The sequence below is a fragment of the Meleagris gallopavo genome, chromosome 1 (genome assembly GCF_905368555.1).
Source record: "Meleagris gallopavo chromosome 1, MGAL_WU_HG_1.1, whole genome shotgun sequence".
NCBI lineage: Eukaryota > Metazoa > Chordata > Aves > Galliformes > Phasianidae > Meleagris > Meleagris gallopavo.
Window position 1 is genome coordinate 180,119,618 of NC_139404.1, and position 18,405 is coordinate 180,138,022.

Here is an 18,405-nt window from a genome sequence, read left to right on the forward strand (position 1 = left end):
TTTCCAAGAACAGAAGTAACAACACTGGTGCTTCTACTGCCTGCTCATCTTTTGTTATTAGATGTTACCAAATGTAGAAGCTTTGATAGATGAAGGATGTGTATAATCACTGTAAAGCCAATATGCACTTACTGCTCTGTGCGCCCTGTAAAAATTAAAAGTGATTTCATGGTTTCTTGTTCAATGTCCACATGATACTGCTGATACTTTACATTCCTACTTCATAACATTTCCACTTTTTATTCAAATCCTTCACATTCTCACATAACTTGAGGTATAGTGGTATCTTCATTGAGCTTTCTCTTGCTCATGAGATTGCCTTTACATAGATTAGGTACTTTGCTTCTCCTAGGGTTACTCTGTTCTACACTCCTAGATTTTCTTAGATTATTTTCTCAAAAGTAACATTCTACCACTTGCTTGATTTTGCTGTGGTCTGCTTTCCTGAAACCAATTATTCTTACTCCAACTGCTCTCATTTACTCTATCTTCCCAAAAGCAGACTTGTTATTGATATGGCGAAGAGAAACATTAGCTGTGGCAAGCAACACAGTGTTGTTACAGTTGCAAAGTAAGAACTGTGAGTAATTCTATAGCTTTTTTTTTAATCTGATCTTAATCTATAGCTTTTTAATTTCATATTCATGTTCAGTTAAGCACAAGTGGAAAAAACAGTTTATATAATTAATTTCTCATGACAGCTACAATTATGGTGTTTTATTTTTACATCCAAGGATCTCTTAAAACGTTTACAGCAGAACCCTGTAAAATTTAGCAGGGATAAAACCATGAGAGTTGTGTGGAATTAATACATTTGAGATGCAGACGAATATGTATTTACTTAAATCTGCATGAAAAGCAAAGAGGGATACTTCTACCTCATTTGAAAAGACACTAGTGATTTATATTAAATAACTGAATTCCTTTTACAGAACACTAAAGCTTCTACTGAACGCTAAATAGCAGATTCAAAATATTAAAAGGACAAAATCCATACACACCAACTTCTTGGAACATAGCAATCAGATGAGGCGTCTGGCTTTTTCTTTCTACAAAGCTTCTTTATTGGTTTGGATTACTGTCAGTACTGTCAGTTCTGTTCTTTCTAATCTCTGATGCTCAAACTGGGAAAGTTTCTTGGACAGCAGGGAAGAGCACACAGTTCAGGCAAAGCTTCATGTATAACAAAAGAAGGCCAAGAAATTCAGTCTTCTGTGGCACTCTGCAGCCCTTCCTGGTGCAGCAAAACCACTGCTGGTGTCATATTCCAGTGGTGGATGCTTCCCACACCAGCTCAGATGGCCAGTCACCTCCCACTGAAGTAACCTGGGGGCTCAAGCTTCTTCTCCACACTGACAAGAAAGAGACTTGCTGTCTGTTCCCTACAAATCCGTGATGTAAACAGCAATTTTGTGGTTATCATTCTTAGCAAAAAAACAGTGCTTCCAGGAACAAAATCCTCTTTGCTTGGAAAATGGGAAAGAGCAGTGGCAGCAACTCAGACTTCCATATTGTATAGACTTTAGACCAGGGAAGAAATACCATCCCTCAAAAATCTGCTGATGCATTATGCAATTCCTAGGAAGACAAACAAGATTTATGGGGCCAAATGCAAGAGAAAAATATTTATGCGGCTTAGTGCCAGGACTCTGCTCCATCTCCCTCTCTGCCAACTCAGCATAAAAATGAGTTTTTAGCTACTCTGTACCAGGAACTGATCCTGCGGTGAGCTGTAGTACTGACTGCAGAGCATGGAACAAAATTTTGAGAGTTCAGTTAGAAGTGAGACAAGGAAGAGCATGGGATAGGATTCTCAAACTTTATTCCTTGAACAGTTATGGCCCAGGCTCAGGGCAGGCAGATGACTTAAAACATGATGTGAAATTCCTTTGAGACAGCAGATTATGAAAGATGTCACTGGTATCAGGCTGAAGCACTCTGTAACTGCATTTCTTTTCATTACTGCCACTGCATTTCCTTCCATCCCATGCTCTTTTCTTCAAGCCAGCTTCTCAAATCCACAGTCATTACTGTTTACCACTCCCATTCTTTTCAGAAGAATCCCTGTACGTTATAGAATCATTCATGCTGGAAAAGACCTTTAGGATTATAAAATCCAACCATTAACCTGATCTACAAAGTCCCCAACAATAAACCATATCTCTTTATGCCATGTTGACAGGGAGATCCCATTTAGGGTTGGAGACTCCATCACTCTGTTCCAATGCTTGAGCACCCTCTTGAGCTCCCTCTCCATAAAGGAATTCTTCCTAATATCCAACTTAAACCTCCCTGGCACAACTTGAGATGTTGAGAATGCATGATTCCAGACAATACCTCTGTTACATGTCTGCTATGCAGCCTTACATAGGTCACTCCAAAATAACGCCTCCTATTTATTTCCATGGAAACTATGAAAGATACAAAGACTATAACACTATTTGATAGAAGAGAGCAAATTCTCAGCTATAAAGCAGTGTTTTTCAACTTAGTCTCCACCATTAGCTATGTGTTTTAGCCTGGATGCTGTGCTCATAAAAATCTGCACATGTGGAGTTTTTTCACAGCTGTTAGGATGGCACTGTTGCTAGGAAAATGTTGCCCACACTGACCAACTTTCATTGTGCCAACATCCCTTGTTTGGTCTCCATTAAGGTTCACCTAGCGTGAGTGAATGTCAAGGGGTGCAACTTTTTCCATGTGGAGGAATACACACTTTTGTTTCCTGAACACTTCCATATCTATAGAATCATACAGAAACATATAGAATCATAGACAGGGTTGGATTGAAAGGTACCTCAGAGATCATCAAGTTCCAACGCCTGCCATGGGCAGGATTGCCAATCACTACATCAAGTAGTAGATCAGATGCCATCTTGTCGAACTGCCCCTCTGCTGCCATCTGTCACATGGCAACAAAACATAGTGGAACAGTGACAGGAAGGTTCCACCTCTACTGTCATACCACCAACATCAGCCTTTGACATTGTAGGCTAATATAATAAAATAGGAGGCATTACTTTCGGAGCAGCCCTCTGAAGTCTGCTTCTAAAAGACAGAGAAAATACATGAAACACATCCTCCTCCACTAACACATCCTACAATGGCACATCTGTTGCTCTGCTACTGAGCAGCACATAACACTGGTATGCCCACAGCACAGCTTCACCTGCTCATCCATCATCTGCACCTGTATGTTCACTGCCTGAGCTTCAGCACCCAGCACTTACGTTTAGGCCTTTGCTAATGGTTACTCCACATCATGCAGGACGTAACTGTAATTGTGATTCTGGTGATGAGAGGAACCTCCACAGCAATACTTACGGTTGTTTTATTCTCTTAAGTAAATTATCTGGTAAAATGCATAATCAGAAATTGGCTTCAGCTGGAACTGCAGACACTGCTGTTGAGAAACAAATCATGCTCAGAAGCCACAAACGCCAGTAGAGGCCTCAGCAAAAATATGATACTCTCAGAAGAGGCAGCAGAAAGCAACCTATGTTCGATAGCAGAAGATATTTAAAAAATAGATAGAGAAAATAAAAAAGAACATACTAAGACTGCATGGGAAATTGATTTCCCTCCTTTACTACCTTTCCCCTGGTTCTCTACACAAAAAATTGGTGCTCATGCTTTCATATTATTATTTTGCATACCTTTCACTACACTCAGGTAGTGGGGTTCATGCTGTGCCATACTATACGTGCAAGTCTTTGGACAGTGTTCTCCATGCAGCTGATAAAGCTTTGTTTCAAAATGTTCCTGTCCATAAAGGGCTGCAGCTTAGGAGCCCCAGATGTGGGGTTTTGCTGCAGACCCAGCACTGAGCTCTGCCCAGCTGTGGGCTTCTCCCTCAATCACAGCTTGTGCAGGACATGAGCTGTCTCTCACTCTTTACAAGAAGTAAAATCCCGAGGTCTCCCATAAAGAAATCCTGATGGATCCTGCTGTGGGGAGTTGGGTTATTCAGAATGGCTTTTGATGTCTGGTGGACAGTTCTGCTGAGAGAAGTGTAAGAATATACCTTTCAAAGTGCATTTGAGCTTGGAGACGAATATATTAAGAGAAAGCTGACTTGTCTACTTTGTGTTTGAGATGGAAATTAGCTGGTCTGGAGGAGAATGGGGCTGGAGAGAGGGCTCACCTCAGACTGGTCTTCAGACTAAATAGCACCAGACAGGAAAGAAAAAGGAAAACAAAGAAAAAAGCAGTAAGACATGATTCTTGGAAATAAATCAGGTAGGGAGGTGAGTTTCTGTGCCGTGGTGTTGTAAGTAGGTCATGGATTTCCACACAGGCCAGTTGGGAAGCAGTTCACATAGCTGTGGTTTGGTTTGGGTTTGGCTGCAGCACCCTCTGGAAGCTTCTGTGAGTTCCTGTGGGGTCTGCCAGGAGCTGAGCCACCCCAACTCTCCTCTCCAGACAGCCCATAAATCTGAGCCATCCTGTGCCCCCCTGACCCGCCCCGCTGTGGGGTCTGAGACCATCCCGGTCCCTGCTGCTGCCCTGCCCTGTGGGTGACTGGGAGATCTGCCTCTTTTGCTTACATGTGCAAAACTGCCGGTATCCTGCATGAAGTGCCCTTTGCAGAGCGATTGGTGTCAAAAATCTGTTGGTCTTGGCCAAGTGTGCCCCTGCCCTCCTGAAAATGCTTCCTTCCATTCTCAGACCATTATCTCTCCCCACTTCTAATTTTTTAAAAGTACAGCTGACAAGACTGAGAAGAGAGTTTGATCCAGATGAAAGCCTTCTGGATGCACAGGCCTGAGTTTCCCTGCAACATAATTTTAGAGTTCCTTTCTACCAGGGGCACATAGCTGCTGAATTGTCTCCTTCCTGTCAGAACAAGACTATTATTATTATTTTTTACTGCATGAATTAGACGAGTATTTTATTTACAAGTGACTTAATAAAACTTCTAAGATTTCCACATCCAAAGGATAGCATGGAGAGAAGTCCAGGGTTTTCAGTAATTATGGCTTTCTTAATTTTTCTGTTATTCATAGAATATACCAAGTTGGGAGAAGCCCTTAAAGATTGCTGAACCCAGCAATCTGGGTTCTACCCAGGACTACCCAAAAATCAGACCATATAACTGAGAGTTCTGTCCAAGTATTCCCTAAGCTCCAACAGCTCGGGGCCACGCCCACTGCCCTGGGCAGCCTGTTCCATGCCCACTGCCCTCTGGTGCAGATTTTAAAAAAGATTTATATATGTGTCTAAATGTTACATCCTTCCTTCCTACACCCTACCAAGAAACATTAAAAATGAAGTTTGCTCATTTCTTCCTTCCCCAAATGAAGCCTGAATTAATAGGAAAGCCAGGAATCTGCTTTCCATTCTCACCACACTCCACATCCGTAAACAGTAAAACCATCAACAGAGATGAGGAAACCCACAGTGATCCCACTTGGTGGCAACCCATGAGAGTGAATCTTATAATTCCTTTCTTCAGGGTTTACAGTCACAGTCATTCTCTTTCTTTTAGAAAAATAAGTCCCCAGTCTGCGATAGGAAAGATCCTGTTACAATTCCGAAGTAGTTCTTACAAATTTCTCACAAAATTCATGCAAACAAATTTGTACGTGGTCTGTTAATCTTGTATCTTTTTCATCTAGCAAATGTAGTTCTCAATCCTATTTCAAATAATTGTGAATGGAAAATTAATGACTGATAAACTGTGTTAGTCAAGAAGGATTATGTGTCTCTAGTACCTTTACATATGTTTCTTACAGTTGTGAACTGTGATGTGACACAAATTTAGGATTATTTCTATGTAAAATATATATTTATAAGTATTTTTTGAAATTCAACAGGCAGAATTCTGAACTAAAGGAAAAGTTTAATAACCAATAAAAGCCCTCTTGTGCAGCTGTGAACTCTAGCTCTCTGTAGAACTCCTGAAACTCTGAAAAATCTTCCTCCTATTTTAGATTTTTGTCCTTTTCCACTTTCAAATTTTCATGATACCCTTTGAAATCATCTAGATCTTACCCTGTAATGCTGATGTGTGGGGGAATTAACATTAACACTAGATGTGTTTAATTCTTTATGGCCTTCTGTTCATGACTAAGAACAGCAAAAATATCAGTAATATTATATTCAGGTGTTAGTTTTCTCTTAAAAGAAATACCGCCTTTTATCCAGAATGTTTAAATGTCATCTACAGCCACCATACTACGGAGTATCAAAATAAAACTATAACATAGCTTTTATATCATCAAGTAATCAAATAGAAAACAAAAGAAATCTTTGTGATCTCTGCTATTTCTAGTATCACTCATTCTAAGGCTTTGTAATAGTTATTAGTATCTAATGTAGTTTTTCAACTCCATCAAATTTTGGATTCTGTATTTGGAGCAGATTTTTGAACCACTGTATCTCTGAGTTACTGATTGGCCATGAGGATTCATCCTGGAATCTTTGTAACCTCAGGAAAGAAGTTCTGACTTATCAAAAAAGTACACTTCTGTTATCCAAAGTCACTATGGGATGATTAACCTGTACTTGTGGCCCAGCTCCCACAGGCAGAGGACAGCATACAGCCCTGAGTCAGTAGTTTTATATTACCTCTGGCCACACATTCTCATCCCTGCGGGCAGTATTTACACTGCTCAAATGCCTATATAGGTAAATTGTTTTCCATGAGCATTTAATCTTGGATACTTGGATTTGAACTACGGGCTGTGTACTGAGTTGAATCCTCACTTGTTTTCCAAGCTTACTCACAAACTGCAGATCTGAAGAGAGCACTTGCTGGACTTAAAGCTATTTGCAATGTGTGCTGAGGTAAGTAGCTAGCTTGACAATTTAGGAACCGCTATATAGAGTTTAACAGCTGCTCTGCTGCTTTAAAATTGGCTGCTATTCTTCCTTTCTTTATCATTAATTTGCGGCAGCTGGTGATGTGTATGAGTTAAAGAGTTTCATATTCATCTATTAAAAATGTTCTTGCTTTCCAACAGACAGTAATTATATTCATCCTTGGAATGCAAAACCTCTTTCCAGTGGAGGACAAAACAAAGCAAATTCAAGGTACCTCATAAAACAGGGTCCAATGTTTCATGAAGTGTTTTTGTTTATTCTATTTATTTATGTGTGTTTCGAGTCCAGTATCAGGATATGACTCATGTGTTGTGCTCACCAGACTTCATTTCATTTTGTGACATGATATAGACCAGCTCCAGAACATCTGGGATTAAAGATATATCACCTTTCCAAATTTGGGGCTGTAGTCTCTTCTCCTATCATTTTGCTTCTCCTTTAATTGTAATAGTTTCCCAAACTTAAACTTTATCTGTTATTCTTGATAGAGGCTGCAAATAGAAAATACAATTACACTGTATTTTGCCTTGATTGGTTTATTTATGTCTGTTGTAGAGTTATTTTATGCCAAGAATACATTAGGAAACTATTGTAATGTATCTAACTAAGCAGACTTTCTTGAGACATTTTCTGGAAGAAATTCTTGCTTTTAACATGTTGCTCTGCCATGAATTACAATTAGAACATACATGATTCCATATAACTAGAACCAGTCCTTCTAGAAAAATGCAGGGGGGAAACTATAAACACATGAGGAAAAAATTTCAAGCCACAAATCAACTTTCCTTCTTTGTGTTCCTCTTGTGGGAAAAAGAAATATAAATAAATAAATACATACATACATGAACTAACAAGACTGCTCTATTGACTCTGCTCATCTGTGACTATGCTTGTGAGCATTTTGTGACACCTTCTAGCATTGTTCTAGTAAGGAGAATAAAGAATTAATTCCATTAGATCTTTCTCTCTTAGCCTCAAGAGAATCATCCTCCCATATGAATTAATCAAATCCCATTTATGAAAGAGCATGTTGTTATCCCATCTTTGTTTTACAGTGTTTCATCTTCTCTTTGCCTTGTGTTCTTAATGCCCAGATCATAGGATATTGCCTAGTTTGAAAACATATTCCCTCCTGTTCTATCTCTGCACATTTCTTACCGCAGGCCTCTCTAGCATCCCGCCTTATGTAAAATGTGTTAATCTTGAAAATGTTTGTTCTATATTAGAGGACTTTTTATGTTTATAGACATTATGTGGAAAGCAGATGAATGTACAATAGAAGTGCCCTTGTCCCCTCAACTAACTATTTAGTCAAACCTTACAGTCTAAGGACTTTTTTCCATAAAAAAATGTGCATCCTGAGTAATTCTATATAACAGATGGCTCAGTCTCTTGTTTTAATGGACACTTTTTCAAAGGCTGACTTCAACTGTGTTTCATTACCTCTTTCAGTTCTTTTCCCAGGTAGGAAAGGCAGTTCCTTAACCTGTTTCTGTTAACTTATCTCTTCTGCACTGTATCAAAACTTCCCTGACAGTTTTTGTATGAAGTCTAAAAATTATTTGAATAAAAAGCATTGGAATCTCCGATGAAACTACTAGTTTGATATTGGTCTACCTTTGTACCCAGAATGCTCTCATTATTGAGATGTTAGAGATAAATTGTAGTAGAATACCAGTAGAACTGAAATAAAAACTATATTCAATACCTGCTTTTTCAGTTATATCCACATTTTTCCACAAAACAGTAAATAGACATTGAAATAATGGAACAAAAACTAGTGACTCTTTCCCCAAAGGCCCTACAGCATATGAGAAAAAAAAACAATGGACATATACACAGATGAGTTCAAGTAAGAAAATAATACTTGGCATTACTGTTAACAGGTACATGAATGGCCTAATTCTTGTTCTTTTCTTTGTCAGTTGAAGCCAAGAAAACCAACAAAGTAACTTGACATGCCAATGAGTTTTGTCAAGCAAGTATTCCCTTTATTACAGCTCTGGGTGCATGGGAGATCATTCTCACCAACATGCACACCGAGAGAAGCAGTGACTACATATTTAAAGATATAGCATATACATATTTGTTACATTCCAAGGACACGGGCAGAAATAACATCTCTGGTGGTCGTGGGATGAAGGTTGAAGTCATTCTCACTGTAAGTTTCCAACCTGTTAAGGGAGGTAGCCCAAACTGGTTCCCACTGATGTTATGTTGAGCTCAGGCACCTTATCTTCAACAACAGGACATCAATTCTACTTCCTTATCGTCACTTGACCACAACCTCCACGGCTCTTCTGCATTCTGTTCTTGAGCTGACACTTACACAAGCCTCCATCCTTCAGTTTATATCTGCTCACATTATGCAAAAGGCTGTTCTCACAATATAGAAAAGCCGTTCTCATGATTCAATAGTGCCATAGCAAAGGGAATTATGAAGATAAATGCAACTTTCATCTATGAATATTTTTGTAATCAAGAACATTAACTCAGAGAAGGCATGAAAGTTCTCAATATTTTAGCATTTGGTGACTGTATTACTGACAGCATAATAAGCTGATTTGAGGTAGGGACTGATTTGATTTAGAAGTTGATTTAAGAATACCAACAGGAAGGATAAAACCAAGCAATGCTTTCACAGTAAAAATATATCATTCATACTTGAAATCCTGAGGCTCAAGTGAAGTGAAAGAATAAAGACCACGTCTGCACTGATGATAGAAGTGAGGCATTAAGGAAGACACTCTAAGAAATTTATTTATTTTGCAATCCCATCTTCTCTGCAACTGTTAGTATCTATTGTGTTTTTCTTGTAAAGAAAAGAATTTTCTTATAAAGAAAGCAAGACTGATACTGCTGTTGAAAATGTAACAAACTCAGATTGAGTTAGAATAAATAATTCAGCTTATGTTTTCTTCTTTGTTTAACTGCAGGTGTATCTGTTCTGGCAGCTCAAATTTGGGATATAACCTAGGTCTGTAGAGGTACAACATTTTAACACTGAAGACTGTCCCTTGTTAATCAAGATACAGGAATTCAACAGCTTGTTCTATAAAGCTGACTGACAAGTAAAGTTGCCCCTTATGAGGACTTTGTTTGATTTGGTCTGGCTTGCTTTGCTTTCAGTCTGAGTCAGACAATACTCAAACATTTTTAACAAATATCTTCTGATACTTAGCACCTACTTAGAAATACTAGCATCTCTGTGGCTTCATTGGTATCAGCAAAGAATGCTAATTCCGTGGTATCACCTACAAATTAGATGATCTGGATTAAAGTAATCAGATGAATCACCAGATTCCAGTAATAACCTGTTATAGAAACAGAAAATGTTTTCTGTAAACAGAATGCTCCAAGAAAAAAAAAAAGGGTTGGGGCTAACTGAGCAGGATTTCCCCCCTGACACATCTTCAATGTCTGCAAAGCCTAGCCCAATGAGAGAAAGAGAAGTATCCAACATTCTTATCAAGATAGCTCTGACAATATATCTAATCATATTGATATTGCTCTCAGTATAGGACTGTATTTGAAAACACACCTTTTATTTAATCAGAAAAATCTACATAGCTAGACTTGGCATTCTAGAGCAATTCTGGTAAACAGTGGTATACTGGATATATCCAGTATACGTTCTTTGAAAATACTAACATAAATAAATGAACAATATCCTCCAGACTTTTTTTTTTTAACCGTTTAATGACTCTTTTCAAAGAGATTTAGAAATTCGTCAGAGAAGTGTCTACCTGCATACAGACCTTTGATAAAGAAGACTCTAGCATAATGTAACATCATGTCAATTAGATCACTTGGCTAAAGGATTTACAGTGAGAAAATACCAATATATTTTGTTGTGTCTGGGCAAAGTTTAGCTCTGTATGCTTCAAACGGAATGACTGTGAACTTAAAATAACTAATTTGAACCTCCTTTGGCATGCAACTCTTTAAGAGTTCTGTAGATTGTTTTGTGCTTCAAATTATTATTTATCAGCAGTTGTGGAAAATCCACCCATGACTCATAGAAAAGACTTTTCTGCTTTCAAATGTCTGTGAAACACCTTACTTTTCATTGCCTAGGTAAACAAGACATGGGAGTTCCCTGTCTCAATTGTCTTTCAATTTTTTAATAACCTAGAAACACCGTCTGAGTTTCAGACCCAGGCTTGATTCATAGACCTTAGTCAATAGCCATCAACCGGTTTCAATTCTCTAAGAATGAAGTGGGCGAGATAATAATTATTACTGCACAATTTCAACATAACTACTCATTTTATTTTCACAGATATCTCTCATAAACCTTGTGCTCACTCATTCACACTTTGAATCAATAGTGTCTGGCATAGAATTTAAAGGGAGAAACCTACTACTGTTGTATGTCTTTTGGGTGGTCAACTGATATTTGACTGGAGCAGGGATACCAATTGTGATAACATAGAGATTGGATTGGGAGACAGTTAGCAGTGGTTACTATTTTGTCACCTGCATTGTCTGAAGAATTAATTTACAAACTTTAGTTGCACATCATGCATGAGAAATATTGAAAATTTCATCTTTCAAATCTGTGACTATTTTTAATGAGCTTGCTGACATTATTGATCTTTAATATCGACTGATGATTTCACTAATAATTTTATATTCCTCTATACCACTGATTTTTCATTGCATTGCATTTGAGGACTAAATTATTATGTTTAACAAACTGCTGGAAATGAATGCACTGAAACTGACAAATGACTTTTAAATTTGGGATAAATATCTGAAAATGTTACTATAAACCCTGCAAGCAAAACTGCTTGGTTAGATACTAGAAATATGTAAGTATTAATTTGCTTTGCTTTTGAAGCACTTTAAACATAGAAGACTAATGTTTAGAATTTTCTTCTTGACTTATTACTGTGAAATCTGAGAAAACTCAGAGCTAAACAAATGTTTAGACAAATATCTTGTTCAATGAACAATACAGTTTCAGTTCATGTAAAAATATTCACAAATCTGAAGTGAGCAGAAGAAATATAATTCTAACTAAAGCCAAAAAAATCAGGTGAAGATGTACTTGCACTGCATTGTCAGCACCTCAGTGCATAAGATAATAGATTCCTTCTGAAAGACTTTCCAAAGACCTACGGACTGATAATAACCATCTTGCCAATTATCACATAAGTTAATTTTGATTGGAAGGGACTTGGTCTTCCAAAGGTCATATAGGTAACTCCTTATTCAGAATAAATTTAATTAGTCTGTGTCTCTAAGGATTTGACCAGTCAAATCTTGAACATCTCCTTGGATGGAAATCCAAAACCTCTTTTGACATCTTGTTCAAATATTTTACCTCCCTCTAAATAAAGAAAATTTTCTAATATCTAATTGGATTTTCCAATGTTCTACTTTGTATTCATTACATCTCTGCATGTTACAAAGTAGAATCTGTCTCCATATCCTCTGAGTTTTCTTTTTAGGTTGTTGATTATAGCAATAAGATCTCCCCTTCACCTTCTTTTCTCCAGGATGTAGAATCATAGAATCATAGTCTAGTTTGAGTTGGAAGGGAACTTCAAGATCGTTCTCCAACCTACCTCAGCCCAAAACTGGACACACCACTCCAGCTATGCTCTCGCAAGTGCCAAACAGAAGAGGGGAGGAATCACTTCCCTGGATCTGATGCTATGCTTACTAATACAAACCAAAGATTTTAAATGGATTTGTTTAGACTCTCTTTGTTTAGCTCTTTTTTAAAAGTACCTGAAATATGTTGTGGTTTTATTGTTTGTTTTTTATTTTTACTTTTTTTTTTTTTTAGCAAGAAACACAAACACAGAAATCTTCAGGTCAATTTCTTTTTTTTTTTCATATTTTTGCTGTTCTGATTAAACAGAACTATCAGTTATTCACACAGATTTATTAAAAAAAAAATCCACACATCTATCTGGTGGACAGCACATCATATATACTATAATTTAACTTGTATCTTTTTTAGCCACATGGTTATGGTTTTTTTCGTCATGTCAGCTTTGAATGGGAAATTGATCTTCCTGTTATTATTCTTTTCCTGTAAGTGAAAAAGAAACAGTGCAACTAAAATTGCACAATAAGATAAAACAATCCTTGTATTTTGATAATGTTAGAGGACAGTATGCACTTCTAGAGTTCTTTTTTCACTACCGCTAAGACAGTGGTAGCAAAAATCTACAAACACGTCAGATTTATTTCTGTAAGTTCACATTCTTTTTGCCTTTTGGAGTTCAAAGTAAATGAGGCATTTTATAAGAGTAAGAGTGAATTCTACAAGAATAGATCTTAAATCACAGGCTCAGCAAGCTCTGGCAGCCAAAAGAAGTCAACAAAGTGCTAGGCATCATCAGAATACATATTGAGAACACAATGGAGGACATAATTTTGGCAATGTACAAAACATTCTTGTGTTCAGTTCTTGAGTACTTCATACAATTTTGTTCTCCATGTCTCAGAAAGGATGTAATGTCACTAAGGAAAGTAAGCAGAAGGGAAGTCAAAATAATTAAATAAATGGCCAGCTATTAAATGAGAAATTTGGAGAACAGGAGATCAAGAACTTGATAGAACTAAAATTTGCAATATCTTGAAGGTGAATCTTGCATAACTGTTATGTACCAAACTGTACAGTACTAGAACTAAAGGGCATTCAGTCAGGTTTGTAGGAGTCTGATTTAAAACATGGAAATGAAAACATCTCTGACAGAGTGGTTAGTGAACATCTGGAACTTGCTATTGCATAAGATTGTTAAAGCAGACATCATCAGTCAAAAACTCATTAGACTTATGTTCTCCCTAGATGTAATCTCCTATTATCATTTCTAAAAGACGTAATACTGAGCTGGATTGATCCTTTATGCATTTATAGATTAAATGGATAAAATGAAGCAATTCACCAAAACCAAATGAAAGTATGCTTAATAGTACATTCAGAGTTTTGTGCTCTGGAAGTTAGGTAAGCCAGGAGATAATTAAAAACTGGATTAATTCCATCTCATAGAAACAAAGGCAAAAGGAACTGATTCATCCCTTCTGTTTATACCTTTACTAACCCGATTTTATTCTGTGATAAGGTGACCCACAGAAAGGACAAGGGAAAGGCTGTTGATGTCATTAACTTGGACTTTAACAAAACATTTGGTACTACTAAATCATGAGAACAGCATGAGAAGAGCTGCGGAGGTTGTGGTCAAGTGAAGATAAGGAAGTAGAATCGATGTCCTGTTGTTGAAGATAAGGTGCCTGAGCTCAACATAACATCAGTGGGAACCAGTTTGGGCTACCTCCCTTAACAGGCTGGAAACTTACAGTGAGAATGACTTCAACCTTCATCCCACGACCACCAGAGATGTTATTTCTGCCCGTGTCCTTGGAATGTAACAAATATGTATATGCTATATCTTTAAATATGTAGTCACTGCTTCTCTCGGTGTGCATGCTGGTGGGAATGATCCCCCATGCACCCAGAGCTGTAATAAAGGGCATACTTGCTTGACAAAACTCATTGGCATGTCAAGTTACTTTGTCAGTTGTCTCAGCATCCCTATTTCCTACAGCTTTCTCCTGGAGAAACTGGCTGTTCATGATTTGGACTAATGTACTATTTGTTAGGTAAAAAGCTGTCTGAATGGCCTGGGCCAGGGAGTCATGAATGGATTTAAATGTGGTTCACCAGGGCTCAGTTTTGAGGACAATTTTGTTTAACATTTTTATTAGTGATCTTGGTGAATGGATTAAGTGCACACTCAGTAAGTTTGCAGATGACACCAAGTTGTGTGGTAGTGTTGGCCTGCTTGAGGGAAGGAAGGCTCTGCAGAGGGATCTGGATAGGCTAGTTCCATGGGCTGCATCTAATTGGATGGTACTCAGCATGGATAAATGCTGGGTGCTGCACTTGTGTCACAACAACCTCATTAGGTGTTATAGACTTGGGGAAAAGTTGACTGGAAACTTGACCAGGAGAAAGGAGCTGAGGGTGCTGGCTGATAGCCAGCTGAATATGAGCCAGTGGTATGCTTATGAGGCCAAGAAGGCTGATGGCAGCTTGTCCTGCTTCAGAAGTAGTGTGACCGAAAGAGTCACAGCACTGGTGAGACTCCACCTCAAGTACTGTATTCCATTTTGGGCCTCTCACTAAAAGAAGAAAGTTGCTGGAATTTGTTCAGAAAAGAGAAATGAAGCTGTTGAAGAAACTAGGAAACAAGACATATGAGAAACAGCTGAGGGAACTGGAATTGTTTAGTCTTGAGAAAAGGAGGCTGAGAGCAGACCTCATTGCTCTCTAAAACTACCTCAAAGGAAGGCTGTAGTGAGGGGGGTGCTGATCTCTTTTCTCAGGTGATGAGTGATAGGATGCAAAGAAACTGAGAGGGTCAGGAAGATACCCACACTGAACATTCCAACGACTGCTTCTGTTCTTGCTGCTGACCAGGAAAAGCTCAGCCTGAAGCAGCAGTGAAACAGGAGTAACCTTAAGGAAAAGTATGTGGGAGTGCTAGATTAGGATGCTGAAAGCTACATCTTTGCCTACTCGCAAATGTAAGCTGAGATGCTTTCCCCACTTTATTGGCTTTTACTGTTTTGCAGCTTCTGCTTGAGTGCTTTTATAAATTTGACTGTGTTAAGCCTCCACATAACATAGTGTAACACTGGCACAGTCTCTCTGATACTGATATTGTAATATTATTTCAGTACCAAAATGAGCAAGCATTTTTAATCAAAGTCACAACCCTGGTCAATCTTCTCCTGTTAATTGATACATTTCTAATTTTACTTTTCTATAAAAATTTAACCTCACTAACCAAATTGAATTAATAGCAGATGCTCTTTATCACTGCAATGAGCATACTGCCTGCAGAGGAAAGAGGAACAAGTAAGAGAAAAATGTCACTTCTTGGTATTTACTGGTACAGAAAATGTTGAATACCAAGAAAAACATGATTTTCAGCAGATATAAGAGCAGAGATAGGTATACTGAGAAATTACTTTCTAAAGATTTGTAATAAACACTGCAGAAATTCCTGTTTCATTCTCATTTCTTCCCACAGCCACCATATTAGCAGGGCTTGCTGTTTAGAGTCTGACGACACTGACTGAGTACTTTTATCAGGGATTCTGTGGGAGTAATCTTTGTAATCTTTTATCTATCTCGTATAGTTGCAATTGAATGCTGGCCTTCATGTGTTTGTATTACTGTGTCTGTAGGTCTTGTGAGAAAGAGGAATAGAAGTCATTATATTTTTGTGGAAGTGGATAGAAGAGCACATCTATACAACAGAAGCAGGCATGAAAAGAACAGAATGACAAAGAATGGCAGAAGAAATGAGATCTGTAGTAACTGCTGAAAATGCTGTTAACATTCATATGAAGCACTATATTTTGCACAGTCTGGGTAGCCTGTGGTACTGCCTCACTATCTTCATGGAGAAAAAATGTTTTTCCTTACATTCAGACTCAACCCCTCTTGTTCCAGTTAATACCCATTGTCATTTCTTTCCTGACCTCCACTGCAGTGAGAAGCCTGGCTCCACACACTCCACAGTGTGCAAAATATGTCATGGTACTGAATAGTATATATCATGTATGTTTGAATTGTTAAAATTATCTGAGTCCCCTTAAAATGCAAAATGTATTAGGTGGTTAACATTTCTCTATCAGCTTCTGGCTAGTATTTCACAGTAACTAAAGATCAACTAATACTGTGAAAATGGTCATCAATAAATTTGAACATGATTGAGAAAACCCAAAATAAATGCATGATAATCCACTAAAGATAGATTTGAAATGAAATCAGACTCGGCTGCTCAGGGCTTCATCCTCTTGAGATTGAAAACCCCCAAAGACAGACACTGCACAACCTTTTTGGGTAGCCTGTGGTACTGCCTCACTATCTTCATGGAGAAAAAATGTTTTCCCTTACATTCAGACTCAACCTCTCTTGTTCCAGTTAATACCCATTGTCATTTCTTTCCTGACCTCCACTGCAGTGAGAAGCCTGGCTCCAGCTCCTCCATGACCTCTCCATGCACATTGGTGGCTGATGGTATATCCTCCCAGAGCTCTCTCTGCTCCGGATTCCCAAGCTTCTCCTTAAGAGGGCAGTTGCTTCAGCTCTCCCATGGCCTCTCGTGAATTCAGTGCATATGGAGCAGTAACTTTTTGCGAGATACTTTTACATTGTATTTCTTTGAAACAGAAAAATGGGATGTTTGTTTCTGTGTCAGTCAATTTAACGCTGGAAAATATGCACTTTGCCAGGTTTCACTAAGATGTTCTTAAAATATACTTCTAGTAGTTTTATTGGTAGTTCAAAACTTAATGTCAACCTTTTCACTTGCTAGTAGCACTCCCTATGAAACTGTATGCATCAGACATCCAGATTTTCCCACTTCTTCTCAAGACTTTTTGCAATAGAGTTGAGAAAATGCTTTTTAACAAGCCCAGCTGCATAAATAACGAGTGTGGTTGGCAAGAAAAAGCCAGGGCTTTAAAATCATACTTCCTTTCCTAAATGTTTTTAAAACATATGGTTTTACTCTTACAACTGCTTACAAATAAAAAATGTACTGTAAGCTTCACTTTATAAAGAGTCTTCTATGCACTTCTGTGGAGGACAAATAGTTGTCCTTAGCATTTGTGTTATTGTCTCTTTTTGGTAATTTCAGTGCACTTTTTTCCCATTTATTTGGCACAATCTTCAATTACTTATGTATATATGTGAGAAGCTCTTATCCTGAATAGAAATCAGAATTAGAATATAGTTCAACTAGACTGTACTTTTATTCACTGATGCCGGAAAGTGCCTGGTAATACCTCCATCGGGAGAGATCATTATTTTGTGACAGTGGCCACAACTCTCATATATTTAGCTAGCCTTAAGGAGAGGATTTCTCTCCCCTCCTCAAAATTCACATCACTACCTGTGACATATCTTCTTAGGATACCAAAGATGACAAAGGTGTCCGTGGCATTTAGGTGCTTTAGACAGCACTGGTTTGAAATATCTGGACTCAGCAGTACTTGTACATATTCTGATTTGTTATTACTTGAAAGGTATAGAAAGCACAGTGGTCTTCTTAATTGGAAATCAATAGAAAATTAAAACAGAAATCATGAGTAGCCCTCATTACTAATAGAAACACATTAGAGTAAAGAGCATGTGAAGGTAGAAGAAGGTGTGTTTTTCTGTTAAGCTCCTTTCTCCAATTTTTACAAATAAGTATTGTGAATAAAAATGTTTTAGGGGCTGATAACATTACTTTTAATTTCACATCCTTAAAGGAATCATCTATCCTTCCTGAAGATGTAGAAGGTGTCCAGAAGTTCAAACTCTACATAGATGTTAAACATGCAAAATTTGTGTTTTATTATGGAGTGTCCAACTTCTGAAAGGAACTACTGAATCACTGTATGAATAAATGAAGTCATTTGTTTCTTCCTTAATTTTTACACCTACACTGAAGCATGTATTTGTATGGAAAACAAGTATCCTTATATGGATTTGTTAAGATTTAAGAATAATATTGCATATTAAGTCACACATAAAACAGCTTACAGACAGGGAAAATATTT

At 37.8% G+C, this 18,405-nt stretch overlaps 1 long non-coding RNA gene across 1 annotated transcript; it reads left to right on the forward strand.

Moving 5' to 3' along the window:
* The first annotated feature begins 6,577 nt into the window (after positions 1-6,577).
* LOC146545810 (uncharacterized) lies at positions 6,578-16,439 on the forward strand. Its single transcript, XR_014881293.1, has 3 exons — positions 6,578-6,789; positions 6,966-7,035; positions 16,039-16,439. It is a non-coding gene; the product is annotated as an uncharacterized LOC146545810 (long non-coding RNA).
* Positions 16,440-18,405: the final 1,966 nt, after the last annotated feature.